The sequence below is a fragment of the Schistocerca piceifrons genome, chromosome 6 (assembly GCF_021461385.2).
Source record: "Schistocerca piceifrons isolate TAMUIC-IGC-003096 chromosome 6, iqSchPice1.1, whole genome shotgun sequence".
NCBI lineage: Eukaryota > Metazoa > Arthropoda > Insecta > Orthoptera > Acrididae > Schistocerca > Schistocerca piceifrons.
In genome coordinates, this window is record NC_060143.1 from 26,067,227 (window position 1) to 26,078,856 (window position 11,630).

The 11,630-nt window shown below is 39.9% G+C and overlaps 1 non-coding gene across 1 annotated transcript; it reads right to left on the reverse strand.

Moving 5' to 3' along the window:
- Window positions 1-11,135: 11,135 nt before the first annotated feature.
- Trnal-caa lies at window positions 11,136-11,253 on the reverse strand. The gene is made up of 2 exons: window positions 11,216-11,253; window positions 11,136-11,181 (listed from the first exon to the last, which is right to left on the reverse strand). It is a non-coding gene; the product is annotated as a tRNA-Leu (tRNA).
- Window positions 11,254-11,630: the final 377 nt, after the last annotated feature.

The window sequence follows — 11,630 nt, forward strand, 5'->3', positions numbered from 1 at the left end:
CAGTCCTTAAATCAAGTCTCTCGGTTTTCTCGTTTTTGCTACTTCTATCTACTTTCTTCTTTTTTCAATGTACTCTCAGTCCCTATTCTGTACTCGTTAGACTGTTCATTCCATTCAGCATATCCTATAATTCTGCTTCACTTTCACTGAGGATGCCAATAACAGTGAATCTTCTACGGAGTGGATTAGGGTAGTAGTTAGCACACTGGGCTCGGATTCGGGAGGACGACGGTTCATCCCGCATCCGGCCATCCTGATTTAGATTTTCCATGATTTCCCAAAATCGTTTAGGGCAAAAGCTGGGGTGATTTCTCCTCCATCGTTGCGTAATCTGAGCTCGTGCTCCGTCTCTAACGACCTCGTAGTCAACATGATGTTAAACTCTACTCTCCTCCCTCCTCCTCCATCAGAGAATCTTATCATTGATATTCTATCACCTTGAATTTTAATCCCACTCTTGTACCTTTGTTATTTCCAACATTTCTTCTTCGATGTATAGATTGAACAGTAGGAGCGAAAGACTACATCCCTGCCTTACAGCCTCCTTAATACGAACACTTCGTTCTTGGCCTTACACTTGTTTAATTCCATCTTGACTCTTGTACATGTAGTATATTAACCGTCTTTCGCTATAACTTACACTTATTTTTCTCAGAATTTCACATGTCTTACAACATTTGACATCATCGAACGTTTTTTCCAGGTCGACAAATTCTATGAATATGTCTTGATTTTTTGTTTTTCAGTCTTGCTTCCATTATCAACTGCAACATCAGAACTGCCCCTCTGGTGCCTTTAGCTATCTCTGAGCCAAACTGAGCGTCATCTAACACATTCTCAGTTTTCTCTTCCATTCTTCTGCATGGTATTCTCGTCAGCAACTAGGATGCATGAACTGCTGACTGTGCAATATCTCTCGCACTTGTCGGCGTTTGCCATATTCGGAATTGTGTGGAGCAGTCGTTATCAAACTTCCAGAATGAGATTTTCACTCTGCAGTATCGTTATCAAACTTATTTAATCAAGAGCCAGTACTGGCATTGTGGTGCGATACCATAGTCTGCATATATATGATCTTATTTTATCAGTTGATAATCTACATAAATTAATGTATTACAACCCTGCTCTCATATAGACTAGCTATAGTAAGGGCGCGGTAAGTTGGCTACCAGACCCCAAATATTGATCGTTAAAAGTCTGCGCCATCCGGAAGACTTTGAGTAGATTGTTCTCTGTTTCACGTTGCTGCCTCCCTAAGTTATGCCAGATATGTGGCATTGCAATTGCCATACGAAGTGTTGTTGCGTTGTTTGTGTGAAGTATGATTAATTGATTAATGTCAATAACTATACTTATATTTAAATGCATTACTCCAGTAGAGACACGATCACAAATGTTTACTGAATGTTGTTCTTGTGCTGACTTTTCTATATGATGAGTCGGTCCATCCGACAGTCATTTATTTGACAATTTCTTCACTTTTCCATGCAGCCATTTCGTCTTAGCTCCCCAGCACATCCTATTTATCTTATTCCTAGGTGACTTGTATTGCTGTATTCCTGAATTTCCCGGAACAATGGTGTACTACCTTCTTTCATCGATCAGCTGAAGTATTTCTTCTGTTACCCATGGTTTCTTCGCTGTTACCTTCTTTCTGCCTATGTTTTTCTTTCCGACTTTTAGTGCTGTCCATTCCTCTTCAAGTGAACGACCTAGCGAGCTATTCCTTACCGCAGTATCTATAGATTCAGAGAACTTCAAGTGTAGGCCTATCTCTTCATTCCTTAGTACTTGCGTATCCCACCTTCTGGTGCATTGATTCTTCCTGACTAGTATCTTGTACTTCAGCCTAGTCTTCATCACTACTAAATTGCGATCTGAGTCTGTATCTGCTCCTGGGTTCACCCTACAATCCTGACCAGGGTGTAATCTATCTGAAATCTTCCCGTATCACACGAAATTTTCCAAGTATACCTCTTCCTCTTGTGATTATTGAACAGAGTATTCGCTATTACTAGCAGAACTCATTAGTCTTTCTCCCTCATTCCTAACACCAATCTCACATTCTCCCGTGACCCTTTCTACTCCCTCCCCTACAACCGCATTACAATCCCCCATGGCTATTAGATTTTCATCTCCTTTTACGTACTGAATTACACGTTCAATATCCTCATATACTTTCTCTAGCTCTTCATCATCGGCATGCGATATCGGCATGTGTACCTAAATTATCATTGCAAAGTTGGTTTGCTGCCGATTCTGATGAGAACAATTCTTTCACTAAACTGTTCGCAGTAACTCTCTCTATGTCCTGGCTTCCTATTCACACAGAATCTTATTTGCGTTATTCCATTTTCTGTAGCTGTTGATGTACTACTTTTATCTGACCAGAAATCTTTGTCTCCTTTCCATTTCACTTCACTGACCCCCCCCCCCCCCCCCATCCACACACTATATCTAGATTGAGCCTTTGCGTTTCCCTTTCCAGATTTTCCAGCTTCCCTACCACGTTCAAACTTCTAACATCACACGGCGCGACTCGTAGACCGTTATCTTTTCGTTGGCTGTTGAGTCTTTTTGTCATGGTCACTTCCGCCTTGGCAGTCTTCTGCCTGAAATACGAATGGGGGATTAGTCCGAAATATTTGGCCAGCGAAGAGGTCATCATTACACTTTTTCAATTCCAGGCCACATGTTCTGTGGAAAAACTTTACGTGTCTGGAATGCACTGATGCCTTCTGCATCTTCATGCCGTTGATCATTGCTGACTCTTCCGCCTTTAGGGACAGTTTCACAACCTCAAGGGCAACAGAGTGCCCTGAACCTCTAGCTGATCCTCCTCTCTCTTTGACAAGGCCTTATTTCTGAATGAGCGTAACTTCTTGTGCCAGAAGTCTTCGTCCGCCATTGCTGATGATTTTTATTCAAAATTTAACTGGGAACACAGGGCCGAGGGCGTTTTGATTACTAATCAAAGACGCTACCCGTAGAACATGGATTCTATACACACAAAAGAAGTTACGCTAAGGACATCACACACATCCATGCCCGAGGGAGGATTCGAACCTGCGAGCGTAGTGTTCGCTCGGTTCCAGACTGTAGCGCCTAGAACCGCACGGCCACTCCGGCCTGCTTGGGTTGGTTGGGTTTACGTAGTTCTAAGTCTAGGGGACTGATGACCTCAGATGTTAAGTCCCATAGTTATTAGTCACGACGACATGACTATAAGCCCGAGCTGTCATAAGACATATCCGAAACCAATAGTTGCTATAATCTGGCAATACTTGGCTATCCCCGCGAAACTAATTATCAGTAGTAAATAATTAACAATAAGAAACAAAAGTCGCTGGATGTGGTAATTATGTTGATACTTTTAATTGCAACAACAGTTTAGAATAGATGGTAACGCACTTTTTTTCAAGCAGACCAGGCCATGTCTTTTTGATGAAGCACATTAACTTCACGAGTTCCGCTAGTAAGGTTTTGAAAATCCGAATACGATCATTTTGATCATCACCATTTAACGAAATTTAATTGAACGCTAGCACTATGGTGGACTTGAAAGAAGCACATTCTCAACTACCTGGCGTGGCAAAGTACAAAACCTTGTCACAGATGATTGAATTTATTTTGTGTCTATCTAGAAAAGTGATGTGAATTAGGAGGATGTCTTTTAAAAATCTTTAATTCTGCTTTTAAAAACGTCGAAGTTGGGGACAAAGACTTTTTGGTTTTTTATATTTGTTTCTTAATCTGCATGTTGTTTCTGTGTGTCAGAGCGTAATGTTTGAGCGGAGAGTGAGAGGAATGGGGCCATACTTGTTCTTTAAAATGCTCGAGGTTATTCAAATCTATTTATTGACTAAAGGTTTATCGATCAGATTTTTACTTGTCCCTTATTGCCATCATTTTGTGGATGATTTCGCTTCCAACTTCGCTTCACTGTTTTTCTGTAATCTCAATTCATGTACCACTTTCTTCATTTTCTGACATTGTTTTAATTCATCAGCTCTTCTTTCAGATCTTCCAATGTCTATTCTGGCAGAATAAAGTTAAAAAGTACTTTCTTCATTGCATCAGCCTGTCCGAAGCCAGCTCTTTATCTTTTGTTCATCTGATAGCGTTCTACTGAATGAGGTCAACAAGAAAGCTTTTTTCGTGTCAACGGCTCAAACTGTTCTAAATTTATCCATGAGCAGTGTATGAAGTGTAACAGCCACAAACTACGTGCACGAAAGCTGTTAACTATGTTTTTTATGACAATATACAGTATTTCAGTTTGATGTCACGCAAGTGGTATCGTTAACTATTTTGCCTTGTTACCGAACCATCATCGGATTACTTTCATCAATATGAGTTTCAGTTTCAAGCAACTTATACAGATTATACATACTGCCTGAGGAAACAATGACCGTTTTTCCATTACATATATATATAATGTGTGTGTAATACACAGAGATGGCATACGGGTGAAGAGACCAACAAAAAAATTATATGAATACCCAGACAGACTCATAGACCTGATCAGAAAACTCCGATTAACGGACATATGCATAGAACAAATAACAATAGACGCCAAAGGATTTTTAATGTAGTAAACAGTTCAACAAAAAATACCAATTGGTTTCAAGAAAAAGAAGAAGACCTAAGACAAGCAGGGATCAGTACTGAAATCATAAATCAAGCAGACAAATTCGGAAACAAAATTATGAACACGAAATTTGAAGTAAAAGAAAGGAAGAAAAGAGGCAAAACATGGACAAAGGAAACGGGAACACTGCGAAAGAATGAAGAGTTTTTGGGAAGAGATAATGAGAAAGGAAACAAAAACATGAATAGTCATGTAACATATAAGTTAACCACTATCCTGGAGGAAGAAATGTATAATAATTTAAACACACATTAATTTAAAACACTTACAAAACGACCATTAGTCTGCCACGCGGCAGTGCATGTTTACTACTAGGTTACAGTGCTGAACTCGAGTGTTTCGCAATCTGGGTGTTGTGTACGAATTAATGCGAACGTTTCGAGTGAGTCTCATAGAATTAAAATTTTGTCAGAAGTGGGATTCGAACCCACGCCCTCAGACGAGGACCAGAATGCTCAGACCCGCTTTCCGCAGGCAAGGTTTTCCCTTGAGTCTGGCGCCTTAGACCGCTTTTTTTTTTTTTTTTAATATATAAAACCTTTATTAAAAAAAACAATGTTACACATTGCAAATACATACTAAGTTATACATACATGAAGTTATTTAAACAAAGCGGTTTGATCATTTCAATTGCGCTGACATTAAGGAAAGACAACAGAAGATTGTGTTACTGACTAAGTCACCAGAAAGAATTAAATTAAACATAAATACTTGAGAATGGCGGAAAGGAGATATATAATAAAGTTGACTAGCCTTCCAACTACAATTTCTGGGCATTAATTGAATCTAAGTATTTGAAGTGATCAGATCTATATAATCAGTCTTTCACTGCAAAAATGAACAGGGCAATGTGCCAGCCATTGAATATTACATTTATCGGATAGTATCTTATGGTTTTAACCAATCGATAAGGAGATTTCTATAAAAACTGTCTATTTCCTAATTTCTAGTATAAGCCAATAATGCACCTTTCATGATTTGTGTTTGGCACTATTAGACACACAATCTCAATGTCACATAAGTTCTGTACATTAGATTATAAATTTCAAAAAACTACTCTCTGAAGCAGAGAAAGCACACATCATAAATATACTGTAAAATCTTAAATAGTATGCTTAAGGTAACTACAATACATCACTGTCAACACAGTCTTCTTTCTTATATTAACCAATGCCCATTCTTTCAAATACAATTTTTAGCATATTACCGAACTTTTTCTTGTGATTCGAATAGCTTCTAATTTTGTGGAACTCACACAGCATGTGTACCTTGAACTCTATTATGCTATCGGATCCTAATTTGTTAAGGACGTAGTTAACAAAATTTCCCAGCAACCAGTACACAGCGTTATTTTTTGCTTCTGGGAAATAGCGTGCTTCAGGCCTGTGTATCAATGACAGCGATATATACTGAGGGGATGTTCTTGTAATCAGAGCTATTTGCTCCCGGATCCACTTCCAACTATTCATGTGACCACTGCAAGTATATCTATGAATTACTGTGTCAACTAGATGACATTGTTGACATAAATTTGTTTCACAGAGTCCGATTGCGTGCAGTCTTTCATTGGTGCTAACTATGTTGTTAACTGTCTTGTACCATGACGTTTTTATATTAGACGTGAGCACATTAGAACTAATGTTTTTCCAAATCTCAGTCCACTCAATGTTTGGAAACTGTCGTTCTATTTTGTTCCTTCCTTCGCTTTTCTTTCGTTCCCGCATTATGGCTCTCGATGTTAAGTGTCGGGACTGCCTGAGTTCGACACTGACATAACTAAACTCAACATAGAAAATCCTCACGTGCTGTAAGCGACTGTTGATATTCTGCACGTCAATCGGGGGAAGCAGGCTTGGAGGTTTAATGATCTCGAAAAGTTGGCTGGTTATGCTTTCTCGCGAGTCTCTTATTAAATTAACTTGCCTTTTGATAAAAAGAGCAGAGGCTTTATCCGTTATATCAGTTAATCCTAGTCCACCATTTTTAGGATCTAAAGTGGCTACTTTAGCAGGTACTCTGAACACTTCACCTCTCCAGAAAAATTTTGTGATTTTGGACATTATTCTCCTCGCTATCATTCTCGGTATTGGAAACAGCTGGGCAGTATAATAAGCCTTAGCAAGGATGCATGAGTTGATATACTGTGTTCTTTGAACTTGGTTCATATATCGAGTTAAATTCTCTACAATGGCTCCTTGCACTTTATCTGCTGCAACTTTCCAATTTAAAGCCGTCATTTTCATAGGGCATGCTGTCAGGGTGATCCCAAGTGTTTTATGTTGTCGGACTAAGTTTGCCCACTCGACGTTGATATTATCAAAACCTCTGAGATTTAACATCTTATTTTTTTTCCGTTTGCATTGGCTCCAGATGCTCTACAGTACGAATCAATCACTGTTGCTAGCGTGGTTACCTCGTCATTATTCCTTATAATGACCCCTATATCGTCAGCATAGGCTCTTATAACTGTTTTGTTTCCTGATAATGTTAAGCCTTTTAATGTAGCATGGACATGTCGGAGGAGAGGTTCCAGCGAAATTGCGAAGAGCGACATGGACAGAGGACTTCCTTGAGGAACACCTCGTTGTATTTGCGTCGGCCTGGATTGTTGACAATTCAGCGCTATTTTAGCATTTATTCCAGTTGCTATGTTCTTAATCAACTGTATAACTCTATCGTTGAAACCTATTTTCTTCAATGTCTGTAGAAGATATTCATGGTTTACTACATCGAACGCCTTATAAAAATCTAAAAACAATAAAGCACACTTTATGTTTGTTACAGAAGTTATTGCAATGATATCCCTGAATTCCGCTAGATTTTGAAAAATGGTTCTGCCTTGCGCACAGTTCTGATGTTGACTAATAATTTTATCTGTAGGGCATGAAATTCTCTTGTTTATTATTCTAGCTATTAATTTATAATCAGAATTCAGCAGTGAAATTGGACGAAAATTATTTAAATCTTTGTTTCCATTATTTTTTGGCACCAGAACAATTTTACTCTCCTTAAACTCAACCGGAATCATTTTACCCTGAATAACCTCATTTACAATGTCCGTGATTTTCGCACCCACTATTGGCCAGTAACGGACGTAAAATTCTGCTGGCAGACCATCCGGTCCTGGGGATTTTTTTGGTGGCGAGGCGCACAGAGTCTCATACACGTCTTCTTCACTGACAACCTCGAGAAAATTTTCGTTGTCATCTTCTGTCAGCTGTGGGGCTAGGATGTCAAGGAATTCTTCCAAGGAAGCATCACTACTTTGATGTACAGAATATAGCTCGCAATAATAGCGATAAATCTCGTCCATGATATCCTGCTGGGTTCTGAGAATCGTGCCGTGTTTTGTTCGAATTTCTTCAATAAAAGTCCTTCTCCCGTTTTTCGTATGCTTCACTAAATGATATAGGGAAGTAGTTTCATCTGCTGACACCGAATTTGCCTTCGATTTTATTTTCAACCCTTCCATTTGACTTCTCTTGATATTAAGTAACTTGGCTTTGACTTTTTTGATGTCTGCTATCCGAAGTGAGGAACCTGCTGAGACTTGATCATATAGATCTCTCAAAACGGAATAGTAATACTCTATAGTGCATTTCATTTCCCTTGCGCTCTGGGCACTGTATTGAATAAGAACTTTCCTCAACTTTGGCTTTGCCATTTTAACCCACCAGTCAATAGCAGTGGCATATCTACTACGGGCTCGCAGGCATATTGCCCATGTTTCTTTAATCAGATCTTCTAAATCATGATTAACTAACAAGGAAGTGTTCAAATTCCACTGATTCTTGAATCGGCGAACCGGCTGTCTTGTTAGATTTATGCAAGCTAAGACACTTGAATGGTCTGAAAAGTACGTAGGAATGGTTTCTACTTTTGTCACGGAAGTTACAAGATTTTTAGAAATATATAGTCTATCAATCCTGCTACGTGATGTTGCCGTGACATAAGTGAACTCAACAATGGAGGGGTATTTGATTTCCCATATATCCTTTAATTCTAAACCAGTAACTAATTGTTTTAGTTCACTTGAGAAATTAAAATTTGGTAACTGATCTTTTCGATTTAAAACACAATTAAAATCACCTCCAAGTAATAACTGTCTTGGTGATTTCCTTAACAAGTATATCAAGTCGTCTTTGAAGAAACGTGCCCTGTCAGCTCGATGAGAACTTCCTGAAGGGGCGTACAAGTTGATGATAGTCACATCATAGATATTTAGTCCTATTCCCCTTCCGGATTCCAGTCGTTCCACCTCGCTTACTGTAATCCCTTCCCTTACCAAAATAGCTGTTCCAACACTTGTTTCGGGAGACACATTGATGTAACTGACAAAACCGGGAATTATCAAATCCGAAATTAGAACTTCTTGTAACAGGGCAATATCAGTCGCGGATTCGTACAAAATTCCTTAAGGGCCGATAATTTCAAACCGGTCGTGATTTTATTTATGTTTATAGTGGTGACAGAATAAGATTGCGTCATTGTGCTGTCACTATGTAGTTGTTTTGTTGAACTAATGTAGTTTACTGTGGTTCAGGGTTCAGTTAAGCTGTAACAGTTTTCTCGGAAGGCTGAACATGGAATAACACTTCAATCAGTTTATTAGTTACTGTCCCGTTTTTTTCTACTTCTGATGTTTTCTCTTGTACCGCAAGCAGACTGATTTCCTGGTAAACTTTCTGATTTTTCCTCCAGTGATTCGTGTACGACGGTTTCGGACTGAACATTCTTTGGGCTTGGGTCGCCCCGACTGGGTTTTCCCTTCCCTTGGTTACGAGCTACATTCTCATTTGGTTGCGTCGGTATTTTACTTCGCGGCTTATCTGGAGCAGCAGCAGACGCTGTAGCAATTTCGGTTGCCGGCGCCTGCCCTGAGGTGTTGACCGTGATTTCAGTTTGGCCACCACTTCCTCGTTCTTTATTAATTTCACTCACTTTCTGATCGAGGGAAACAAATGGAGACTGCAGTTTTGCATCCTCTCCCTGAATTTGTTTATTAACAGACAGATTCTGATCTTTGCAATCGGCTACTGCACCTGTTGTTTCTTGCAAATTAATGCTGCTTACACCCCTTTCATTTTCTAGTACCGTATGTGTATTATCTTTCTGTTCATTAGTTTCCATTCGCATTTTGCCTTCAGGTTCCTCTGCCTTCTCATCGCACTGTATTTGCTTGCGAAGTGAGGGAGTGGGACAAGACAGCTCGTCCTCTGAACAACTATCAGTTATCTCCAGAGGTCGTTTTTTCGGTTGCATTTCAGTTTCACGAGTAGTGGCAACGGGGTTTCCTTTTGTTGTTAACGGGGGAAATTGACTGTTATCGTGAAGGGAGACATCAGCTTGTCCCGCTGCGTTAACATCCTCAACCAGTTGTTCCGGGCTATTCTTTGGTAACAGATCATTTAAGGTAAGCTTCTGACGCTGTATCAAATTACTTTTAAGCACAACAGTTCGCCGCGGACATTCCTGTCTGAAGTGGCCGGTTTCGTTACATATATGACATGTAGCTTCCTGACCTGTATAAACAATTTGTGCCTTATACCCACAAACAGTTATGTGAGACGGAATATTCGTCTTAACGTCCATCTCTACACAGCGGACCCCGTTAAAACACTGCAGTTTAAAGCGAGGCGACCATCTTTCATTTGCAATTGATTTAACGTCTCCGTAGTTTAAAAGAGCTTCCTTAATCTTATCATTTTCAATTTCAATGGGGAGATTCAAGACACGAACGGTTTTGTAATGAATGTCCGCTCTATAGATGGAAACCTTACTTTTATAATCATTTCTATGCACAAAATCTACTTCATAGCCCCACTTTCCTAACACTTTATCAACAGTCGAAGCACTGATTAACTTGACAAAAACACAGTATTTTTCCTGATCCAGTTGCCAGGTATGAACGGTTTCAGAATTTAGACCAATTACCTGTGTAATCCAGTCATCAATTTCCAGGGATGTCGGCTGAACAGGACGGGATTCTTTGTCAAAAGCAAATACCAGAGTATTCTTCCTGAGGTTTGTAGCCATGGTTAATGTAGCGAAGCAATTTCGGTTAAACAACCGAAATTCCAAGTAGCAGCAGCAAGACCAGAAAGAGCGATCAGATCACAAGGAACAGGAACGAACACGGAGATTAACGGACGGACGGCACTCGGCGAAGCACAAGTACAGCGATGTAAACACTGAAGTGCAGCGCAACAGTTAACAGCGGCCACTCGCGAGCGCGGCTGAAACGGAACTGAAACAAAAACATGAATAGTCATGTAACATATGTTAACCACTATCCTGGAGGAAGAAATGTATAATAATTTAAACACACATTAATTTAAAACACTTACAAAACGACCATTACTCTGCCACGCGGCAGTGCATGTTTACTACTAGTTTACAGTGCTGAACTCGAGTGTTTCGCAATCTGGGTGTTGTGTACGAATTAATGCAAACGTTTCGAGTGAGTCTCATAGAATTAAAATTTTGTCAGAAGTGGGATTCGAACCCACGCCCTCAGACGAGGACCAGAATGCTCAGACCCGCTTTCCGCAGGCAAGGTTTTCCCTTGAGTCTGGCGCCTTAGACCGCTCGGCCATCCTGACAACTTGAAACTTCGCTCTCTACCTGAGTTACAGTTCATGTGTTCAACGCAGTTCTGTTGTCTCACTGACTGACATTCATCTCAATAGAGAAATCGTGTTTTGTGCATGAATTCGATGCTTATGCACACTTTTGAAACTGGTGTCGGCATTTTAAATGCGGGAGCGCTGCGTGCACACACACAGCTGGCTGAGACATTTTACGATTGGCGACAAAGAGCGAAAAGGCCACCAGATTACAACGTAATAAAATCAATATAACTTTCACGAAATAAGATGCGTGTTGCTCAAGGCGGTTCTTCCGCCATCAGCCTCAGATGATGTCCATAGTAGACCCAAGACAGAATCAATAGAAATTTCGCTGTAAAATTTCTGTGAAC